This window comes from Ambystoma mexicanum, chromosome 4p (genome assembly GCF_040938575.1).
Source record: "Ambystoma mexicanum isolate Mex_15411 chromosome 4p, UKY_AmexF1_1, whole genome shotgun sequence".
Lineage (NCBI taxonomy): Eukaryota > Metazoa > Chordata > Amphibia > Caudata > Ambystomatidae > Ambystoma > Ambystoma mexicanum.
Genome location: NC_090927.1, coordinates 988,272,430 through 988,297,379, shown reverse-complemented (window position 1 = coordinate 988,297,379; position 24,950 = coordinate 988,272,430).

Here is a 24,950-nt window from a genome sequence, read left to right as displayed (position 1 = left end):
TTCTCCGCCCTGACCATTGTGAGCCGTGCCTCTTCCGCCCGCTGCCGCTCCGCATCTATGGCATGGCCCAACCGCTGCCACACGGAAGACACTCTCTGTCCTGGGTCCTCCTGCCCTCCGGCCGATGCCTGCCCCTCCGATGTTGAAGGCCCCGAGCCTTCATGGCTCCCACCACGTTGCTGCTGCTGCTGTGCCTCTGCCCGTGCACTGCCTCCTGCTGCCTGCACATCCTCCGCTGGCTGGGGTGCAGTCGTAGATGTGGCCACCCCTGCTGGACGTCCGACTCCCGACTGTGGCAGGGATGCCTCCTCCACCAGCCTGGCCGCACCGTCAGAGGCCGCTCCACAGGGCACCCAGGTGACTGATGGGTGGGAAGATGGCACAGAGGACGACTGCCGCGTAGGGGGTCCAGTTGAGGAGGGGGTCGTAGCAAGCCCCATCAGACGGAGGAATCCGGCCTGGGTGACCTGTCCCAGCAGGCTGACGTGGTCAACGAGCCATTCAAGATGACGTGCAGTCTCTTCATGAAAAGACTGCAGGTCACCTCGCATGGCCCGTTGACGCAACGCCACACCAGCCAGGACAGGCTCAACCCGGACCTGGATAGCCACGTCCGCAGGCAGAGGAAGGCCAGTTGACGTGAGCTCATCCCCTGCCTGAAAACGGGTCTGGACGAAGGCATCCCTGCTGGTGCAAGATGATGCAGGGACAGGATCAGGGGCAGGATTGCACACAGGCACCTCCGCGGCGGCCTGTGCTGCCTCCTGTCCCTGGTCCTGCACTGCACCACTAGCACCAGTGGGATCCCCACCTCCAGACCCCGTCTCTAGTGCTTGCACGGCCTCCTCCTCCACCAAACCCCCCACCAACCTGGATAACTCCGTGCCATCTTCCCCTGTTGGGCCCTGTGGGGTCCCAGCTGCCCCTTCCGCTGCCGAGGAGTCCAACTCCAACCTCCGCCTCTTGGACCTCCCCCCGGCAGCTGCGGCCTGGGACGCGGCACCGGACTCCTCACTCCCCGACGAGATCACAACATGGGAGGGGAGCCGGGCCTTGCGTCTCCGGCTGGCGGTGGGATCCCCGCCGCTGTGCTCCACAGCACCTTCTCCGCCCTCTTCATCAGTTGACGCTGCAGACAGGGAGAAACAAAACACAGGCATCAGGGCACTGTACAATGGACACATACACACATGACAGTTGTACATGAGTGGCATTGGCAAACCTCAGACATGTCATCACAATCCCCAACACACATGTCATTACAACTCGCACACATGAGCCATACCACAGCCATATCGCAACTGCCACCACCATCCATACACATACAACAGCATGAGCAGCCAAAGGTGAGCCAGACATCACATGCAACACAGGAAGTGCACCACACATGTACACACACCACCACACTTGCATGCATATGTACACCTGCCAAGTGTCGCAGTGTTCAGACGGGCATCCATGTCACATCTGCCAATTAGGCTTCCACATACCGCTGTCACATGCATCCATGTTGCATCACTGTTGCACCCTTGTCAAATACACACACATGCACATGTACACAGTGCTGATACATGCAGCCAAAAACAACATACATGCGTGACATCACGGACATGTCTACTTACATACACATTCATCCAAACATGTGTGCCCACACAACTGCATTTGGCATGCAAGCCTACACACACAAGCACCATCCATGTCTCACACATTACAGCCCTCGCATGTGTCAGCCCCACGGCCCTGTACACCCCCACCCATACTCGACCCCATACAAACAGATGTGCAACCTGCACACTACTGAATAATCACCACACGCACTGCTCACAATCAGGATGCATGTACACTCACCGCTCGACTCCAGACGGGTCTGTCTCTCAAGGACCTGGACGTGGAGCGCTGGGGATATGCGTTCCAGGACCCTCATCTGTTCTTCCGACAAGTGGCCCCGGCGCCCCTTGGCATCCGCTGCCTTCAAGAGGCGCCGGGCCTTGTTCAGGGTCCTGGACCTGAAGTCCTCCCAGCGCTTCTTGACATGTTGTAAGTCGCGGACTGCCACCCCCTCCGCGTTGATGGCAGTCACGATGTCAGTCCAGATCCGAGTTCGTCCTTCCTTGTCGGCGCGGGAACTTCCGAAGAGGGCATCATAGTGCCCCAGGACTTGCTCCACCAGGACACCAACTTCGGTGGCACTGAAGCTGGTGCCCCTCTGCCTCTCTGGCCGGGGGTTGTCAGTGGTCTCAGATGGTGTTTGCCCCGACATGACAACCCCAGAGGCAGGAGTGGGTGGGCAACTGGGTCCTGGGGCTGGGCTGTGGAGCGATGGAATCCCAGTCGGGAGTCTTCGGTTCCAGCAGGGGTGGTCACAGCAACAGCACCCCTGGCTGATGTGCAGGCAGCAAATGGCAGGGCACGTGGGCAGCAGGCAGTCAGGCAGCAGCAGATGGCAGGTGGGAGCGTGCTCGGGGCTCTGGGGGGCAGTAGTTCGGCCTTCTGGGCAGGAGCGTGGTCTTCCGTGTGCTTACGCGTGGCCAGCTTGATACGGAGTGATTTGGCACGTGAAAAATCTGCACGTCAGCGTGTAATTCGAGGAAAGGCCCTTAGCGCGTAAGCGCGTCTGCATGCATACGCATTTTCATTGGACAGAAGGCCCCTCAAGCGCAAGCGCCCCTGTGACGTGACGCGTACAGACGTGCATGGGCATTTCAGCGCGCGTGAAAAACTGCACGTCCGCGTGTAATACGAGGAAAGGGCCCATGCGCGTAAGCGCGCGTGGAAAACTGCACGTCCGCGTGTAATACGAGGAAAGGCCCTTAGCGCGTATGCACGGCAGCACGCATATGCGATTTCATTGGACCAAAGGCCCTCAGCGCGTGAGCGGTCTGTGACGTGACGCGCGCGGGTGTTTCCCTCATTGTACGTGATGACAGAACACAAGTGGATTTCCACCAATCGCGTGTGAAAGTTCCCGGCACCCCGGAACACACGTACCCAGGCTAATCGCGTGTGGAACTTCCCGCGCACCCCAAAACACACGTACCCAGGCCAATCGCGTGTACGCTCACTCCCCTCCGATCACACGCGATGACACTCGGACCTACAGTCTTACCACGTATCCGAATACGGGAAACCCGCGCACGGCAAAAGACGTGCACAGGCGTCAACACGTCCGCCCACACGAAGGCAGGCGGAGGCGTCCCCGCGCACAGCATAAAAGTGCATGCAATCAACAAACGCGTATATACAGCTACGATGAATACCCCATTTGTCACTGCATTGATCGTGGGACACCTCAGGAGGAGGACAATAGCCAGGGCACGCATTTTCGCACCACGGACAAGCCTTTTTGGGATGCCTGATGACCAGGTCTACGGCAGGTATAGGTTTCCACTCCATATCATCCTAGACCTGGTCAGGGAGTGGGAAGATGACCTCACATCCCCCACCCTTTGCTCCCAAGCATTGAGCCCCTTGGAGAAGCTGCTCAATGTCCTGCATTTTTTGGCCACTGGGTCATTTCAGCGGACCACTGCCATAGTGGGGGGGGTCTCACAGGCCACGCAGTCACGCTGCCTACACCAGGTACTGGCAATCATGACAGCGCGCCCCTCAGTCCGCAGGCACATATACATGCCCAGAACACCCGCAGAAAGGCAGGCCGTTGTCCTGGATTTTTTCAGGGTGGCACACTTCCCCAAAGTGCTCGGTGCCATAGATTGCACCCATGTGGCCCTACGTCCACCTAGGGCCATTGAGCACATCTACCGAAACCGCATTCATCAATGTACAGGTGGTATGTGATGCAAAGGGAATCATCACCTCTGTCTATGCAAACTACCCTGGCTCCACCCATGACAGTTTCATATACAGAATGTCCGCCCTGAGCCGGGCCCTGGAAGCTGGGCAGCATGGCGACACATGGCTCCTAGGTCAGTACAAATGCCCTTGCACATGCATGCAAGTCACACACAGACAAATATCCAAACCCTAATAATCTCAACTATTATCACCTCCCCAGGGGACAGTGCCTACCCTCTGAGCAACCACATGATGACGCCAATCCGGAACCCCACCACACCACCCCAGGTAAGATACAACGCCGCCCATATTGCAACCAGGGGCATAGTGGAGCGCACATTCGGAGTGCTCAAGTCACGTTTCCGCTCCCTTGACCGCTCTGGTGGGCAACTACTCTATGCACCACCAGTAGTGTGCAGGATCATTGTGGCAGCATGTGTCCTGCACAATGTTGCAACACGGCAGGGCGTCCCGGTGGACATGGTGGTGCCCCCACATCCCCAACCACAGGCACAGGCGCTGCCCATGGGAGGGGACAGGGCACGTGGCGAGGAAGCCCGGACCCAGCTTGTGGCCACATTTTTCACCTAAACTCCCACCCCTGCGGAGTGCACACAGGCCTGGCACATACCAGGTGACAATCGATGATGACAAAGAGACAGTCAACTGTCACAACCCTACCACCCTGAGATAGTTGCCATGAAATGACAGACCAACTAAATCTCCCACCCAAAATAAGTCATTTCCAAATTACAACAGTCGTAGACGTAACATCACAATGAATGCCTGTCTACATGCACATTATGCATTGCAAAATCAACACTGCAGCTCATGTGTGCAGTGTCCTACTCCTGCATCACACTGCTCAGCGCACAGCACAGCACAGTGAACAGCCATTGTGTGTGATGCACACCCTGAGCATCACATCTAAGTGACAGACCACATCAAACATCAAATTAGGCATGTACTGGATCCATAATCGGTCACAGAACATGTGCTGCCGGGACACAGTGGGCACCAGAAGGCAAACAGTGTACAAGTGGATATGCAAGGGTGGGAGTACATGTAGTGCATCAGAGTGCAAGTGTGTGGTTCTGCAAGGACATCCACTCCACATATGCATGTGCACTCAAGTGACCATCAGTGTTCCCTACACATCACATGTGAACATCCACCATGTGTACACCCCAGCATGTCAAACCACAACTATCCCCTCGCACCTGAAAGGAAAACACAACACATGAACAGGCATTGATCAGCAGAACACAACATGTACATAGGATACCACCATTACTATGTCAGAGTTCCCATCACACTGCAGGGCAAGGAAACTATCAACAACAACCCCCCCCCCCTCCCTCACAAATGACCATGACCCACTGAACAACTGCACCTGGGTCATGGAGCCTCCAAACCTCAATTCCACCTGGCCACAGGATCACCTTTACCCTTCGTCACCATCTCCCACCTTGTGTGTAAAAAGATGCCTGAACCCTCAGAATCCACACTCATTTCCAAAATCACAAAATCCAAGGCATAAAAACGAACCCGAACACCCTCCAGTAGATGACTTGACGTAGCAGTACCTCACAAAGGCCAAGTACTACCACAATGATGCAGCAACCAAGGTAGCACAGCAAAACAATGTCACGACAGGATGTGAGACATGTGTGGTACATGACATAGGATGATGCACCATGAATGGATGTGTACTGTCACAGGTCCCCTGTACAGGCACGGGAGTGTCACGAAACAACCACCCCCACCATGTCCCGGGTGCCTGCAAGGGCAAACTCACACAGGCCCCTGACACCCTGGTGGGGAATGAGGTTCAGGGATATGCAGTCGGGACAGGTGTTGACACACTGGATGACTGGAATGAGTGGCAGGAGAGGGGAGGAGGAATGACACATGAAACTAGGGATGCACGAAAATGTACAACCTGCATGAACACATACACAATCCAAACAAACTTGGACATCATTGTCATGGCCTTCTGTAGTCCAGGCTCAGGAGTGGTACGAACCAACCACCCCCTCTAGGGTTTTGGCGCCTGCAAGTTCGGGGCTTACACAGGCATCCGCAACCCCAGTGGGGAAAGAGGGTCAGGGAACGCTGCTTGGATAGGCACGGGAAGCAGGAACACCGGGTAGAGGGTACAGGTTTCAAAATTGCATAGGATCACAGGTGATTAGGGAGAAAAAACATACCAAATTGAACCACACATACATCCATGCATCAGTACACTCCCCAGCAAGCCTATGCAGAGCAGTTCGTAAGAAAAACAACAAGACACTTAGCTCTGATTTTGAGTGCTGGCCTCCTGCCTGCGCACTCTCAGGTCCGGTTACAGGAGCACTGCAATGCTGCAAAGAGAGCCACAGTCAACAACCTGTACGTGCCAATTACACAAAAACACAACACCAAACATGCCCCATAGCAACAAACTACTCTACAAACAGACAATCAGTGCTTGATGCTTCGTACCCATATATAACATCACCCCTGTGACGGGTCATACACAGTCAATGCAGTAAGTCAGCCGCTGGTCGGTGCGTGGCAAATGGAACACCAATGTGTCACAATTCACACAACATGCAATGTTCCCTGGGTAAGCAGACAGACCCATATAGCAAGCCATGACTACAGAGCAAGTTGCGTACCACCATGACCGAAACAAAGTTGGCAGTGCATTTATCATGAAGTACGTGGAAAAGACATGCACTGCACCCGAGTATGTCCCTTGCTGTATGTCCCTGTGAGCTGCCCCTTTCCATGTCTCGGAAGGCTACATGGTTGATACAAGTGCCTCAATGGACCTTGGTCTACCGGAGGGTATGTGCCACTGCCCCTGCATGTGTCCCAGACAACCCTACTATCAACATCCATCAGTCCACAAACACATCTGAGTTGCATTGTGTTCTTCAACACCAATATTCGTCTAAGCTCACCCTCAGTGCTGTGACTAAGCCTGCATGTGCAACTCGCCTGGTGCAAGCTTTGCTGTGTCGTGCCCCCCCTGTGATGCTCACCTTGCCTGGAGTTCCTTGGAACATGTCAGCAGTTCTAGGATGTGGGTCTGCAATCACTGTGCCTCTGCTTGTGCACACATGTGCATGTGGGCACCAACAAACGGGTCCAGAATTCCGTCGTCCAATGGGCCATGTCTGCTGGCAAAAGTGCTCTAGAGGCTCATCCCCCTGCAGAAAGGGCATGAAACACATGATTAATGCTTCAAAGTCATCTGTGTGTGTCTCATCAGGCATCTCATTACTTGACCATGTCAGAGAGTCACATCACGAATCACACCATCAGTCCGTCTTTCACCTCCAAAGTGTGGAACACTATCTACAGCATGAATTGCAACAAGCACGTGTACAGGAAAGATATGAAACATACTACACAATGCATAGCAATCAATGTCCACATTAATCATGACACACCCCATCTAGCAAAAGCTGAACAGTGGACAATGACACCTAAATCATCCCCACTAGGGGTGTCACACAGCACCAGACATGCCACAGATATGACAGTCCAAAGCCCTTGTGTAAAATTCTGTAACACCGAACCATCCTTGCGAGCCCATGGATAAGGGAAGCAGGAGTGGCATATGTGAGTCAAGGACCCCAAGCAGCAAACACATACACAAGACAACCATGAAGGGCCCAGCTGGAACAGACAGTGGATGCCTTCAAAAGCCACAAAGCACTGCACCGTCACATGAAAGCACAATAGACTAGCAATTTTAAACTAACTCAACTATTAACTAATTACACTAACTATGGAAAACCTACATTACCTATTTAAACTAACTATCAAACAGAAACTTACCTAACTAAACTAAAAGAAAAATCAAAAATGGCCACATACGACCCGGGGGGGAGGGGAGGCACCCAGGAGGGGGGAGGTACAGGGTGCTGCTCAACATCCACATGCGATGATGCTGAGCCAAAAACAAAATCCTCCATGGGCTCAACGCCTGCACAGCACGACCTATGTGGGAGATAGATGGTCGTCCGAGTCTGGCTCGTCCTGGAAAGGAGGACGTGGCACAGTAGCCTGGCCACGCCTAGCCGCAGCTTGCCCCTCGTCGGCAGCAAGTCTGCCGGACGGGTGAGCCTGGTTCTGTGTGGCGATGTGACGTAGGTCTGCATGCAGAACCTCACGTGATACACGTACTTCCTCTTGCAAGGTAGCACGTGTAACACGGAGTTCCTCCTGCAAGGCCTGGCTGGACAACCGCTGCACCTCCCGGCAAGCCTGTAGCTCAGCCGAGATGGTACGCTCAAGCTGTGCAAACCTCTCCTCTGCCTGCTGCCTCTGGGACATCATAAGGACACCCAGAGTGGATCTGAGGGAAGCATACTCCTCCCTCAGGGCATCCATGTGCGCCTCTGCGTGAGCAGCAATTGCTTGACGCAGAGACGACATTTCAGCCTGGCGTGCCCTGTCTGAGGCCAACATGCCCAGCCTGAGCGAGCGGGCCGTGGACCGTGCCGCCTGCTGCTGGAGAAGCACCTGCCTAGCAGAGGGGAGCACAGATCGGGCCACACGCTCCATGCTCTCAGCGATGTTCTCCATTGCTGCCCCCTGCCGTTCGCAATTGCCAGTCATGTCTTGCTCCCACTCAGTATACAGCGGTTGCGCGTGGCGACCGCGTTGCCGGGCTTGACCCCTGCGGGACCCAAGGACCGGGGGTCCTGGCTGTGTTGGCACCGCCTGCGGCTGCACGACTACATGCCCCCGTCGACGTGATGTCCCAGGCACATCAGTGACTGGTGTGGAGGGTGACCCTGCGTCCCGATCCACCACGGGCGGAGGAACCAAGACTGTCTGATCCCTCAGTGCAGGTGTCGCAGACAGAGGAGTGTCCACATCAGAATCACTCACCCCTGACACATGGACTTGATGCTCATCCAACTCAACATGGATGTCAGAGTCGTCATTAAGGCTGGACTCATAGGCAGCCAGAGACAAGATGGACTGCAGCACTTGGGGGTTTTCGTGGCCTACCACCCCACGACCCCCACTAGTGCCGGGTTGATGTGGTGTTACCAACCCTGTGTCTGGCATGACAACACCATCCTCCGCCTCCATTGCGTCATCACCTGAAAAATAGAGAGAAAAAGGTCAATACACATGTCAGAAGCACACGACACACACACACACCGACAGCAAAGGCATCCGGCAGACATGTGACACACAACATATGACCTAGCATGCATGCTGGGTCTACTTTGAATAGCTTCTGTGATCAGACCTGTTGAAAGGTGGCAGTTTCCATGGAAGTGGGTCTATGCAGTGCAGAAAATGTGTACGCCACTCACTACCTACATGTACAAGCACTACATGGTGTGTGCCAGGAAATGTGAAGGCAGTGCAATGTCAAATTCAGACATCACGTGCATTGTGCATTCAATGTGTACCATGTCTAGAAGCCAAGCACCCCTCCACCCCAGTACCAAAGCAGGGATGCCTAGCATGGTATCAAAAGGCTGACCATACACCTGTGTATTGACAGGCAGTGTTGACTGGCATCAACAGCTTAATGTGATTCAAATTACAACACTGCAAATGATGCTGGGACAGTGGGCAGGACACATGATGAAAACTCTGGAGGCAGCCCACGTGTGAAGAAGACACAAGAGTTGGACAGAGTCATTGGCCATTGAACAGGCTGAGGCCTGTGAGCCACACAGATTGTCAGGGCCTAAACATGTGTGCAACGCAGGACTGAGCCACAGTTGACATGGGGAGGCCGATGAGATGGCAGGCAATGTATGTAACCAAGGACTCATATTACAGTGATCATCCAGTCAAGGACACATAGGGGCATGCGTGCAATGCACATGGAGCATGAATGGGCACTCATGTCCCTGCGGGACATCTGACCCATGCACAGTACAAGTGAGATACCCTGCATCGAGTACTAAGGCTGTACCACACGGCATATGTCTGGCAGTTTCTACGCTGGAAGTTAGCATCTACACAGGACACATGAACAAGAAACTACACATTGGCAAGATTGGAGCAGACCAGTGCAAAGGTGGAACTGGAGTGCAGAGTGGCGGAGGAGGGGCAAGGGAGCATGCCCACATGGAGTCCTGCATGCAGGCAGAGGAGACATGCATGACGGTAGCATTGCATTACTTACACATCAGAACCATGTACACGTCACATGTAGCAGCAATCATGCACAACACATCCCACAAGTGAAACACACACGTCCTCAACAAACACGCATCAACACTCACTGGACTGGGCATCAAAGTCCAGCATCTCTCCCACTCCTTCGACCAATTCAGGTGATATGAACTCCGCAACGAGAGCCTCATGCGGAGTGAGTTCTTCCTCCTCTGGTGCAGGCCCACCGCCAGTCACCAGAGTCAAGTTGTAATTTGAGGCACGCTTGGCCTTAGTGCTGCGCTTGATGTCATTCCAAAGCTTTTTGCACTCCTGCGCCGTGCGCACCTCATGGCTGAATGAACTGACATGTTCCGCAACATGCTTCCAGTGGGTGTCACGTTGGGCAGCCGTAGTCTGACTATTGGCACCCACTAGCATGTCACGGCCCCGCACATAGTCCACGAGGAAGTCCAGTTCCTGCTTACAGAAAGGCTTCTTCCTCGACGTGCAGGAGGTCGTGGCTGTGTGTGGGGTCCCAGCCTGTGCTGCAGGTGCAACCTTCCTCCTCCTGGACTGTGGCGCAGACCCTGGCTGGCTAATGCCGCCCTGACCAGTATGGCCAGTGGGTTCGGTGGATTGAGCCAAGGGAGTGGCAGGTGGAGGGATGACCAAAGGCCTGACTTGTGTCAGTGGCAGCTGGGTGCCCACTAATGGACCCTGCGCAGCAACATCAGCTGTGGCAGGGTCATTGACCGCAAAGGTCCTGGTTGGCAGACTCACAACCGGGGTGCTGTTGGGTGCATCTGCCCCTGCACTTGCCAACACCCGGCTGTTCGGGGCAGCAGATGACATGACTGCCCCAGGGACACGTGTCTTGGTCTGAGCAGCCCGGCCTGCCCCTATGGTTTCCCCCCTGGCCTGTTGGAGATCTACCAAGGGCTCTTCAAGTGGCAACGCAGCCTGCCCTGGCAGACCCTGAGCCTGGGTGGCGGTGTCCACAGCTGCACCTGCAGCTACCACTACCCTTGGACCCGTAGCAGTCGATGGAACGGACTGCCGGGTCATATGGGGGCCAGTGCCAGATGCAGGAGCTGCATCCCCCGGAACCACAGGGGGTGGTGGCATGGCTGCACCGACACATGGCACAACATTGTGCTCAAGTGGCGCACCCCTGCCTCTTCCCCCTCTGTGGCTGCCCTGGACACCCTGGAGTCCCCCTACTCCCTGGTCACCACGGCCACGTCCCCGACCACGCCCGCCACGAGGAGTACACCCAGCTGAGGCGCCCCTCACCTTTGGTGGCCTCCCAACCATGGCACAGATGTAGTAGTGCTGGCACAGATGGAGTGGTGCCAATGGGAGGTGTACACCACAATTGACCTGGGCAATTGGGGTGAAGGGGGTGGGAAGCAAGATGTTAACAGCCCCCCTGCACCTGCAAGGCTGTATGTGACCCCGGTGATGTGGTGACGGGTCACGCAACGCTCAGGCACCCCAAAACTGCAGTAAAACCGTGCACGCAACCCTGCAGCCTACGTGCGTGGATTCAACCTCCCGCAGTACGCGGTGGCACCCAGTAACACGAATAACGCGTACGCGTGGGACACGCAGGCTACTATGACATCGAAAATGGGTGCGATACACAGGGGCACCCGCAGTGGGAAAAAGAGCGTGTGCGACTCACCGTCTGACTAGCGCGATGCAGAAAAACACGCGTAGCCAATACCCCCGCCAAAAGAAGAGATACGTCCTTGATAGCTGTGAAGTTGTGATGGCGCGCGAAACAACAGGAAGCAGCAACACACGTCGGTCTCCACGAAAGACACGTACAGCGAACTGCTGGGCCCGCTCACCTTTAACCCGTGCTGAGGGAAACGCACGCGCGCGTCACGTCACTTACGCGCATGGGCCCTTTCCTCGTATTACACGCGGACGTGCAGTTTTTCACGCGCGCTTACGCGCATGGGCCCTTTCCTCGTATTACACGCGGACGTGCAGTTTTCCACGCGCGCTTACGCGCATGGGCCCTTTCCTCGTATTACACGCGGACGTGCAGTTTTTCACGCGCGCTGAAATGCCCATGCACGTCTGTACGCGTCACGTCACAGGGGCGCTTGCGCTTGAGGGGCCTTCTGTCCAATGAAAATGCGTATGCGTGCAGACGCGCTTACGCGCTAAGGGCCTTTCCTCGAATTACACGCTGACGTGCAGATTTTTCACGTGCCAAATCACTCCGTATCAAGCTGGCCACGCGTAAGCACACGGAAGACCACGCTCCTGCCCAGAAGGCCGAACTACTGCCCCCCAGAGCCCTGAGCACGCTCCCACCTGCCATCTGCTGCTGCCTGACTGCCTGCTGCCCACGTGCCCTGCCATTTGCTGCCTGCACATCAGCCAGGGGTGCTGTTGCTGTGACCACCCCTGCTGGAACCGAAGACTCCCGACTGGGATTCCATCGCTCCACAGCCCAGCCCCAGGACCCAGTTGCCCACCCACTCCTGCCTCTGGGGTGGTCATGTCGGGGCAAACACCATCTGAGACCACTGACAACCCCCGGCCAGAGAGGCAGAGGGGCATCAGCTTCAGTGCCACCGAAGTTGGTGTCCTGGTGGAGCAAGTCCTGGGGCAGTATGATGCCCTCTTGGGAAGTTCCCGCGCCGACAAGGAAGGACGGACTCGGATATGGACTGACATCGTGACTGCTATCAACGCGGAGGGGGTGGCAGTCCGCGACTTACAACATGTCAAGAAGCGCTGGGAGGACTTCAGGTCCAGGACCCTGAACAAGGCCCGGCACCTCTTGAAGGCAGCGGATGCCAAGGGGTGCCGGGGCCACTTGTCGGAAGAACAGATAAGGGTCCTGGAAAGCATATCCCCAGCGCTCCACGTCCAGGTCCTTGAGAGGCAGACCCGTCTGGAGTCGAGCGGTGAGTGTACATGCATCCTGATTGTGAGCAGTGCGTGTGGTGATTATTCAGTAGTGTGCAGGTTGCACATCTGTTTGTATGGGGTCGAGTATGGGTGGGGGTGTACAGGGCCGTGGGGCTGACACATGCGAGGGCTGTAATGTGTGAGACATGGATGGTGCTTGTGTGTGTAGGCTTGCATGCCAAATGCAGTTGTGTGGGCACACATGTTTGGATGAATTGGTATGTAAGTAGACATGTCTGTGATGTCACGCATGTATGTTATTTTTGGCTGCATGTATCAGCACTGTGTACATGTGCATGTGTGTGTATTTGACAAGGGTGCAACAGTGATGCAACATGGATGCATGTGACAGCGGTATGTGGAAGCCTGATTGGCAGATGTGACATGGATGCCCGTCTGAACACTGCGACACTTGGCAGAGGTGTACACATGCATGCAAGTGTGGTGGTGTGTGTACATGTGTGGTGCACTTCCTGTGTTGCATGTGATGTCTGGCTCACCTTTGGCTGCTCATGCTGTTGTATGTGTATGGATGGTGGTGGCAATTGCGATATGGCTGTGGTATGGCTCATGTGTGCGAGTTGTAATGACATGTGTGTTGGGGATTGTGATGACATGTCTGAGGTTTGCCAATGCCACTCATGTACAACTGTCATGTGTGTATGTGTCCATTGTACAGTGCCCTGATGCCTGTGTTTTGTTTCTCCCTGTCTGCAGCGTCAACTGATGAAGAGGGCGGAGAAGGTGCTGTGGAGCACAGCGGCGGGGATCCCACCACCAGCCGGAGACGCAAGGCCCGGCTCCCCTCCCATGTTGTGATCTCGTCGGGGAGTGAGGAGTCCGGTGCCGCGTCCCAGGCCACAGCTGCCGGGGGGAGGTCCAAGAGGCGGAGGTTGGAGTTGGACTCCTCGGCAGCAGAAGGGGCAGCTGGGACCCCACAGGGCCCAACAGGGGAAGATGGCACGGAGTCATCCAGGTTGGTGGGGGGTTTGGTGGAGGAGGAGGTCGTGCAAGCACCAGAGACGGGGTCTGGAGGTGGGGATCCCACTGGTGCTAGTGGTGCAGTGCAGGACCAGGGACAGGAGGCAGCACAGGCCGCCGCGGAGGTACCTGTGTGCAATCCTGTCCCTGATCCTGTCCCTGCATCATCTTGCACCAGCAGGGATGCCTACGTCCAGACCCGTTTTCAGGCAGGGGATGAGCTCACGTCAACTGGCCTTCCTCTGCCTGCGGACGTGGCTATCCAGGTCCGGGTTGAGCCTGTCCTGGCTGGTGTGGCGTTGCGTCAACGGGCCATGCGAGGTGACCTGCAGTCTTTTCATGAAGAGACTTCACGTCATCTTGAATGGCTCGTTGACCACGTCAGCCTGCTGGGACAGGTCACCCAGGCCGGATTCCTCTGTCTGATGGGGCTTGCTACGACCCCCTCCTCAACTGGACCCCCTACGCGCCAGTCATCCTCTGTGCCATCTTCCCACCCATCAGTCACCTGGGTGCCCTGTGGAGCTGCCTCCGACGGTGCGGCCAGGCTGGTGGAGGAGGCATCCCTGCCACAGTCGGGAGTCGGACGTCCAGCAGGGGTGGCCACATCTACGACTGCACCCCAGCCAGCGGAGGATGTGCAGGCAGCAGGAGGCAGTGCACGGGCAGAGGCACAGCAGCAGCAGCAATGTGGTGGGAGCCATGAAGGCTCGGGGCCTTCAACATCGGAGGGGCAGGCATCGGCCGGAGGGCAGGAGGACCCAGGACAGAGAGTGTCTTCCGTGTGGCAGCGGTTGGGCCACGCAATAGATGCGGAGCGGCAGCGGGCGGAAGAGGCACGGCTCACAATGGTCAGGGCGGAGAACTCCATGCGGAGGGCCCTGCCTCGAGGCAATCCGCAGGGGTTTGGAGGTGGAGACGTCGACGGCCCTGCGGACCCTCGGGGCCATGGAGGAGGACCGCCTCCGGGACATTGAGGAGGAGTTCAATGATGCCCTGGCCCGGGACATCCACAAATGAGCCGTGAAACTAGCCCGCTGCCCTTGTACATAGTTATGTAGGTAGTGTTAGGTTTCATTTTTGTTTTGATTTTATTTGGACCTTTCGGACATTGGCCACATTTTTGTATATAGTTTATTTTATTAGTTAGTGTAGTTAGATAGGTTTCCTTTCTTTTGTTGGGATAATGGACCCTGGCTTGTTCCCATGTACATAGTTCACTGTTGGATTGTATTTTTTTTTCACTTTTTAACCATGGAGCAATGGCTTTCTTTTTTATTTCCCATTGGATTTTGTTTTGTGGACATTGACTTTGGACAACATTACTTTGGAATTTTATTTTTGGTTTTGCTTTTTTTCACGGACATGCTTCTTTTAATTTTTGTACATTCACATTTCTGTTTCTTCATTTTTTATCCTATTTATGTTTCCTTTAATACATATTTTATTTGGTGAACTTCAATGTGTGGTATCTCATTGGTTTCATGCATTTCATGATATGTGTTTTGAGATTCACTGACACCCATTGGGTGTATGTGAGGGAAATGTGTTTCTTTCGGAACTTGCAATTGGTGTTCTGTGATGTAATTGCAAATTATGAGTGGGTGGATGCAATACTCGGGTGGGTGTTTTGCATTTGGAGGCTGACCATAGGGACCAGGGATCTAGATTGTGATGACATGTTGGCTGGGGAACATGAGTTGCACATGGGTGGGGGCCTGCTGGCAGGTGCCCCACAGTGCTGGGGGGTGGGGGTGGTGGGGAACATGAGTTGGACATGGGTGGGGGCCTGCTGGCAGGTGCCCCACAGTGCTGGGGGGTGGGGGTGGTGGGGAACATGAGTTGGACATGGGTGGGGGCCTGCTGGCAGGTGCCCCACAGTGCTGGGGGGTGGGGGTGGTGGGGAACATGAGTTGGACATGGGTGGGGGCCTGCTGGCAGGTGCCCCTACACTGGTGGGGGGGAGGGGGTGGTGGGAGACATGGGTGGGGGCCTGGTGGAGGCTGCCCCTGCACTGCTGGGGGGTGGGGGTGCTGGGAGACATGGGTGGGGGCCTCGTGGTGGGTGCCCCTGGTGGCTGGGGGGTGGGGGTGCTGGGAGACATGGGTGGGGGCCTGGAGGAGGCTGCCCCTGGTGACTGGGGGGTGGGGGTGCTGGAAGACATGGGTGGGGGCCTGGTGGTGGGTGCCCCTGCACTGCTGGGGGGTGGTGGGGAACATGAGTTGGACATGGGTGGGGGCCTGCTGGCAGGTGCCCCACAGTGCTGGGGGGTGGGGGTGGTGGGGAACATGAGTTGGACATGGGTGGGGGCCTGGTGGTGAGTGCCCCTGGTGGCTGGGGGGTGGGGGTGCTGGGAGACATGGGTGGGGGCCTGGTGGAGGCTGCCCTGGTGACTGGGGGGGTGGGGGTGCTGGGAGACATGGGTGGGGGCCTGGTGGTGGGTGCCCCTGCACTGCTGGGGGGTGGGGGTGGTGGGGAACATGAGTTGGACATGGGTGGGGGCCTGCTGGCAGGTGCCCCACAGTGCTGGGGGGTGGGGGTGGTGGGGAACATGAGTTGGACATGGGTGGGGGCCTGCTGGCAGGTGCCCCACAGTGCTGGGGGGTGGGGGTGGTGGGGAACATGAGTTGGACATGGGTGGGGGCCTGCTGGCAGGTGCCCCTGCACTGGTGGGGGGGGTGGGGGTGGTGGGAGACATGGGTGGGGGCCTGGTGGAGGCTGCCCCTGCACTGCTGGGGTGTGGGGGTGCTGGGAGACATGGGTGGGGGCCTGGTGGTGGGTGCCCCTGGTGGCTGGGGGGTGGGGGTGCTGGGAGACATGGGTGGGGGCCTGGTGGAGGCTGCCCCTGGTGACCGGGGGGGGGTGGGGGTGCTGGGAGACATGGGTGGGGGCCTGGTGGTGGGTGCCCCTGCACTGCTGGGGGGTGGGGGTGGTGGGGAACATGAGTTGGACATGGGTGGGGGCCTGCTGGCAGGTGCCCCACAGTGCTGGGGGGGTGGGGGTGGTGGGGAACATGAGTTGGACATGGGTGGGGGCCTGCTGGCAGGTGCCCCACAGTGCTGGGGGTTGGGGGTGGTGGGGAACATGAGTTGGACATGGGTGGGGGCCTGCTGGCAGGTGCCCCTGCACTGGTGGGGGGGTGGGGGTGGTGGGAGACATGGGTGGGGGCCTAGTGGAGGCTGCCCCTGCACTGCTGGGGGTGGGGGTGCTGGGAGACATGGGTGGGGGCCTGGTGGTGGGTGCCCCTGGTGGCTGGGGGGTGGGGGTGCTGGGAGACATGGGTGGGGGCCTGTTGGAGGCTGCCCCTGGTGACTGGGGGGGTGGGGGTGCTGGGAGACATGGGTGGGGGCCTGGTGGTGTGTGCCCCTGCACTGCTGGGGGGTGGGGGTGGTGGGGAACATGAGTTGGACATGGGTGGGGGCCTGCTGGCAGGTGCCCCACAGTGCTGGGGGGTGGGGGTGGTGGGGAACATGAGTTGGACATGGGTGGGGGCCTGCTGGCAGGTGCCCCACAGTGCTGGGGGGTGGGCGTGGTGGGGAACATGAGTTGGACATGGGTGGGGGCCTGGTGGTGGGTGCTCCTGGTGGCTGGGGTGTGGGGGTGCTGGGAGACATGGGTGGGGGCCTGGTGGAGGCTGCCCCTGGTGACTGTGGGGGTGGGGGTGCTGGGAGACATGGGTGGGGGCATGGTGGTGGGTGCCCCTGCACTGCTGGGGGGTGGGGGCGGTGGGGAACATGAGTTGGATATGGGTGGGGGCCTGCTGGCAGGTGCCCCACAGTGCTGGGGGGTGGGGGTGGTGGGGAACATGAGTTGGACATGGGTGGGGGCCTGCTGGCAGGTGCCCCACAGTGCTGGGGGGTGGGGGTGCTGGGGAACATGAGTTGGACATGGGCGGGGGCCTGCTGGCAGGTGCCCCACAGTGCTGGGGGGTGGGGGTGTAGGGAACATGAGTTGGACATGGGTGGGGGCCTGCTGGCAGGTGCCCCTGCACTGGTGGGGGGGTGGGGGTGGTGGGAGACATGGGTGGGGGCCTGGTGGAGGCTGCCCCTGCACTGCTGGGGGGTGGGGGTGCTGGGAGACATGGGTGGGGGCCTGGTGGTGGGTGCCCCTGGTGGCTGGGGGGTGGGGGTGCTGGGAGACATGGGTGGGGGCCTGGTGGAGGCTGCCCCTGGTGACTGGGGGGGTGGGGGTGCTGGGAGACATGGGTGGGGGCCTGGTGGTGGGTGCCCCTGCACTGCTGGGGGGTGGGGGTGGTGGGGAACATGAGTTGGACATGGGTGGGGGCCTGCTGGCAGGTGCCCCACAGTGCTGGGGGGTGGGGGTGGTGGGGAACATAAGTTGGACATGGGTGGGGGCCTGCTGGCAGGTGCCCCACAGTGCTGGGTGGTGGGGGTGGTGGGGAACATGAGTTGGACATGGGTGGGGGCCTGCTGGCAGGTGCCCCTGCACTGGTGGGGGGTTGGGGTGGTGGGAGACATGGGTGGGGGCCTGGTGGAGGCTGCCCCTGCACTGCTGGGGGGTGGGGGTGCTGGGAGACATGGGTGGGGGCCTGGTGGTGGGTGCCCCTGGTGGCTGGGGGGTGGGGGTGGTGGGAGACTTGGGTGGGGGCCTGGTGGAGGCTGCCCCTGGTGACTGGGGGTGTGGGGGTGGTGGGAGACATGGGTGGGGGCCTGGTGGAGGCTGCCCCTGCACTGCTGGAGGGGTGGGGGTGGTGGGAGACATGGGTGGGGGCCTGGTGGAGGCTGCCCCTGGTGGCTGGGGGGTGGGGGTGCTGGGAGACATGGGTGGGGGCCTGCTGGCAGGTGCCCCACAGTGCTCGGGGGTGGGGGTGGTGGGGAACATGAGTTGGACATGGGTGGGGGCCTGCTGCCAGGTGACCCACAGTGCTGGGGGGTGGGGGTGGTGGGAGACATGAGTTGGACATGGGTGGGGGCCTGGTGGAGGCTGCCCCTGCACTGCTGGGGGGTGGGGGTGCTGGGAGACATGGGTGGGAGCCTGGTGGTGGGTGCCCCACAGTGCTGGGGGGGGGTGGGGGTGGTGGGAGACATGGGTGGGGGCCTGGTGGAGGCTGCCCCTGGTGGCTGGGGGGTGGGGGTGGTGGGAGACATGGGTGGGGGCCTGGTGGAGGCTGCCCCTGGTGACTGGGGGCGTGGGGGTGCTGGGAGACATGGGTGGGGGCCTGGTGGTGGGTGCCCCTGCACTGCTGGTGGGTGGGGGTGGTGGGGAACATGAGTTGGACATGGGTGGGGGCCTGGTGGAGGCTGCCCCTGCACTGCTGGGGGGTGGGGGTGCTGGGAGACATGGGTGGGGGCCTGGTGGTGGGTGCCCCTGGTGGCTGGGGGGTGGGGGTGCTGGGAGACATGGGTGGGGGCCTGGTGGTGGGTGCCCCTGCACTGCTGGGGGGTGGGGGTGCTGGGAGACATGGGTGGGGGCCTGGTGGAGGGTGCCCCTGGTGACTGGGGGTGCAGGGGGACATGCGTTGGTGGGCAGTAGTGCAAGTTGACATGTGGGTTGGCTGGGGGTCATGGCCATGGTGGATGGTGTGCCTGCAGGACATGTGCAGGGTAGGCCCCTGTGGTGTGAGCCACCTGCAGGGGCCGTGGAGGGTGTAGAGGGAACACCTGGGAGGACCCACACGTGCAATTCACGTGTGGTGCTCCCCGCGCACCCCTGTAATACACGTACCCTGCTGATGTCGCGTGTGAAACTTCCCCTGCACCACGAAATACACGTACCCTGATGAGATCGCGTGTGGAACTTCCCGCGCACCCCTGAAATACACGTGCCCTGCTGATGTCGCGTGTGAAACTTCCCCCGCACTCCAAAATACACGTACCATGATGAAATTGCGTGTGGAATTTCCCGCGCACCCCTGAAATACACGTACCCTGCTGAAATCGCGTGTGGCACTTCCCATGCACCACTGAGATACGCGTACCCCCAATCGCGTGTGGAAATTCCCGCGCACCCCTGAAATACACGTACCCTGCTGAAATCACGTGTGGCACTTCCCGCGCACCCCTGAGATACGCGTACCCTGCTCGCACGGGCCCAATCGCGTGTGGAAATTCCCGCGCACCCCTGAAATACACGTACCCTGCGGAAATCGCGTGTGGAACTTCCCGCGCACCCCTGAAATACGCGTACCCTGCTCGCACGGGGCCAATCGCGTGAGGTACTTCCCGCGCACCCCAGTGATACACGTAGCCCGCTTGCCGTGCTGGTACAGGGTTAGCGCAGCCCTTTGCGCTGGATTGGGTATATTGATGGCTTTTCCCTGCGTGAGAGGCGTTCTTGGGGGCGTAACTGGCGCTGCTGCAGGGTCGCTGCGCCACTGTGCGCCTCGGCTGGTTTTGGTGGCTGGAATCCATGAATACGCTGTGCGCGGAAATGGATTTTAGCGCACGCGGCTGGCACAGGGATTCGCACGCGCACACTGTGCGCCAGCCGCGTGCGCCACTTGTGCGCTGAATTCTATGAATTACCCCCTTAGTGTCAGGACCCCATGCCACAATCTCTCAGAGAAAGGGAAACACAAATACCCAAATTGCCCCTCTCATACGCTGCACACATTGTTCAGCGGGAAGGAGATATCGATGCACTAACACCGGCAAAGGCTCTCACCCAGCAGAGGGAGTTAGTTGATCCCTACTACAGAGGGGTATCTGCCAGGGTATGCTCAGGGAGATGCACAATTCCACCCCAAGCTGGAAGACCTATGTTTTCTAGACGTGACCCAGCCAATGTGCACTCCATTAAAACTGTCTCACATTTGAACCAATGGAAAATCAAAGTGAATACTCGCGCACTCGCACAGGATGACCAAATAGGTGTTCTTATGGGTATTTAAAGCAGTAGAGGAGAGGCGTTTTGATAGAGTTGGCATTGGGAGAGAGCTACAAGGAGAGAAGTAGAGAATAAGGGAATGGAGTGGTGGAGACTGGAGATGAGAGGATGAAAAATGTATACAGCAGATGCTGTAATGGGCAGAACACGTGGCGGAAGGAAGAGAACAACAGTTGGTGGAAGAAGATGAACAACAGTGGTTGAAAGATGATAACTGAAAGTGGTGGCTATGCTACTACCTTTCAATCAAACTTGAAGATCGAGATGTTATGGCTCTCTTAGATTCTGGGAGCCACCAAACAGCAGGATGTTCTGATCTAATACTCCTGGAACAGGTAATCCCCCCACTGAAAAGTCACCATGACATGTGTACTTTGGAAGAGGGAAGTATAATCTAAAGCCAGACTAAAATTATTTGTTGGAAACCTACCATTCAAGGCAGAAATGGAAGTCCTTCAAGGGCTGCCAAAGGAAGTCATTCTCGCAGTTTATCGACCACACTTGGAAGAATGGTAAAAGGTCGCCTGAGTTAAGGAGGCCATGATCAGAAGAAATGATCTGGTTGGTTGAATGGGCCCCAAGCATGGTTAATGAATTGGTCTGTGGAATTCCTTGAATGGAGCAAACCAAATTTATGTTGAAAAATCACCGCCCAACCCTTTCCAAACCAGGGAGGAACATGTTAGAAAAGGGGATAAGTGCAAAGTTACCTCACTTGTTTTTGGAACTTTTAGTGGGGTTCCTCATGGGGCCTCTCCGAGCCTTTGTATGATGACCCAAGGGGTGTATGGATAGGATCTCTTGGTTACATCCATTTAGCCCACTCCAGAAGACTGGAGACTGTCATCTGATAACATCAATCGCTACTCGCCCTTTAAGAGAAGGAATTGCTTGAAAGAAAAACCCCAAACTCCCCAACCCGGCAACCAGGATCTCATGCTGAAACCTCCATGAACAAGGGAAATTCAAAGTCCCTATTGCCCTACCTGCACCCAGCACACCTTAATCAGTGGGAAGAAGAAAGAGATTGAGTCCCACCCTCTACAGGCAAGTTAGCCTTCAAAGGCACTTGCCTAATGGAGGGCTTGAGTCACGGGTCTGCTTCTGACATGACTTTCACCTCTCTATGCACAGGGGGAGATGCATGATTCAATTCCAAGATTGTGGGCAAATGCTCTATATATGTGGTCAAGCCTCCATGCACCAGCTCACACAGCAGCTGAACCACAATGGCTTTTCAAATCAAACCAATGTCAAATTGAAGGAAAAATGAGCACACACTTGACCATGAGCCCAATGCTCAGAAGGCCAGGACTACACGGGATGATCAGGAAAGGGTAGGTGTGGGCACTTGGAACAGGAAAGGAGTAGAGTTAGGATCAAGTTGGCATTGGGATACAGAAACAAGAGAACCAGGAGAAGTGTGGAGCGCAATGGTGAATGAGTAGTGGAGATTAGAGATGAGAGGGAGAGAAAGAGAAACAACGAGGAGTTGAAGGGGGAGAACATCAGGTTGTGGAAGGAGGACATCATTAGAGGGTAGAAAGAGGAGAACAACATCTGGATGTAGGAAGAACAGCAGAGAGTGGAATGAGGAGAACAACAGGCGGTGGAAGGTGGCAAACAGAAGAAAGTGGAAAGTGGACAAAACATGTGGCAGACGAAGGAGGACAGCACGGTTGCAAGTAGAACAGGTGGTGACAAGAGAGAACCAGCCGGAGGCATTTGGCACACAGTAGGTGAAAGACAAGGATAATGAAGATAGAACTAGTTAGAGACAGAAGGAACAAGTGGACACCTCTTCCCCAGGGCAAACGATAGGGGGGAGGCCCCGATCTGAAGGGGTCAAGCCTACACTGGGACGATGAATGAGCATGCTCCCTCGAATACCTCCTGGCCTAAGGGCTTTGTGCCTCGTCCTTTGGCCCCGCCCGATACATCTCCGCCCATCTCTACCCAGCTGCACTGCCTGTAGTGCAATGCTCGGTCGTTGCTGGTTCATGCTGCTGATTGTTTTGATCTGCTGCAGGACCTGGGGCCAGGCTGCTTTCTGATAACTGAGTCATGGCTATCTGACTCCTCAGCAGGGCCTGCTGTTGTTACCATGCTTCCAGCTGGTTATAACATACTTCGTTCAGATCATGCTTCTAATCATCCTGGGGGTGGTGTTGAATTATTTTTTATTCCAAATTAGTTTCAACTGCTATCCCCCTGTCATTTAATTGTAAGATGGAAGCTCTTTTGTTGTGAATGTCTCCATCTGCCTCTAGAACTGTCTTTGTTCTGATTGTCGATCGCCCTCCATGCTTGAACTCTGCTTTTATTGAGTCATTTGTTAACCTGGTGGCAACTGTTCAGCCTCAATATACGAATCTGATTGTGGCGGGTGATTTTAATTATGCGTGTATTGATCCCTTGAGACCGCAGCCGCTAATTTTATTTCTGCTATGGCTGATTTATCACTTCAGCAACTTGTCTCTGAACCTACCCATATCCTTGGTAATTGCCTTGATTTGATTTTTGCCAAAATCGCTGATACTACAGTGACCACAATGTATAGGGTCACTTGGTTGGATCATTTTATTATTCCGTTCACATACCATTTTGCGGACTGTATTACTGTCTCCTGTAATCAAAATACGTGGAAGCGCAATTGGCGGTCAGTTGACTGCTCCTTGTCTTTCTCGCATATTAATGATTTGTGTAGGTTCACTCCATGTTTGGATCTTTCTTCTTTATCCCCGATATTTCTGACCGCAGCAGATGTGCTGGCCCCTTTAAAATGCATCAGAATTCTTAAATTACTGTGCCTTAAGCGCAGGCAGGTTGAACGGAAGTTGCGCTCTTCCTACTCCCCTTGTGACAGGGCCTCTTTCTGTGCTACTACTGTTAAGTACCATCTTGCCATCAGTGAGGCCAAACATAACTTTTTTTACTCTGTGCAATGAGAACTCGATTAACCAGCCTAAAGAACTGCTTAAAGTTGTCCGTTCCCTGTCCACTTATTAATCCCCAGCGATTCTACTCCTCCCTCCCAAAGTCTCTGTAACTCCCTGGCAGATTTCTTTATCCACAAAATTGTGGATATTTGTGACCATATCACGCAAGCCAGTCAATGGACTGATGAGTCTGCGGTTCTTTTGTGTACCCCGGGTCCTTCGCTGACCTCCCTGTCCTCAGCCGCTCTGGTTTCCGTTGGGGACTTGTAAGGAAGGCATGGTAACAAAGTAAGACAGACACAAGTGATCACAGTCCAAGGGTGTTTATTAAACTGTAAAATGGGTGAGATAAACGCTTAATCTAAACCTAAATCTAAGATGGGAGCAAGCTACGACCACCAAATACTAATAATACAGTCTTAGTGGAGTCTAGACAAATAAAAGGGCCTATACTAAAAAAAAACTATTGCCAATCCTTACAGCTATGCTACAAATTAGTGTGGCATAATGTTCACAAGAAAAGAAAGAAGTATTCACAAAATGATAAGTCAGTATGTTATGGCCAGGGTCTCCCTTCCCACCGTTTTTAGCACAGGACTCTTGAGCACAGCACACTCCTGGGCTTCTCCGGCACGAGGTTACTGTTCCTTTTCTCAATATCAGGGCATTCTGTGCCCAAGTCTTTTTCATGCAAACTCTCTTGCTTCAGAGGGCCTGATGTGCCATAAACAACAAAACAAAAGTTCCCTCTGCTATTCTTCACGTCGGGTGATTACTCTTCACCGTTGGATCCCCCTCAGCCGGGCTTCGATCCTTCTCTCAACGTTAGCCACCCTCATTTGGGCCAGACCAACCACTCACTGTAGACATTCCTCAGTCGGGTTCACACTTTCCGTCACAATGTTCACAGGTGTTTTACTGTTCACCCCAATTCGCAAGCATCCCTCAGTCGGGTTCACATTTGCCTCCACAATGTGCCAAAGAGGTTTTTGCTTGACTCCGATATGACCACTTTGACACCTCATGCCAGACTCCCTAAAGCCTCTTGGTACTTGTAGTTTCTACAATAGCCGAAGACTTTCGACTATGCACAGGATTCAACACAACCCACTGCAGGACCACTTTGATTTCCCAGTTCGACACATTCTCCTTGTTCAGAAGCGGAGCACCAGTCAGAGTCCTTCGAATGAGCACCCAGGTGGTGACGGGCCACTCCAACTCTGATACCAATTTTGCTTACCAAAAGACCATTGTATTACAATATTCTTTCTTCTTACAATGTTGCTCTTCACAACCTTGAGCCCAACACAGTCCGGTCTAGTATCAGCT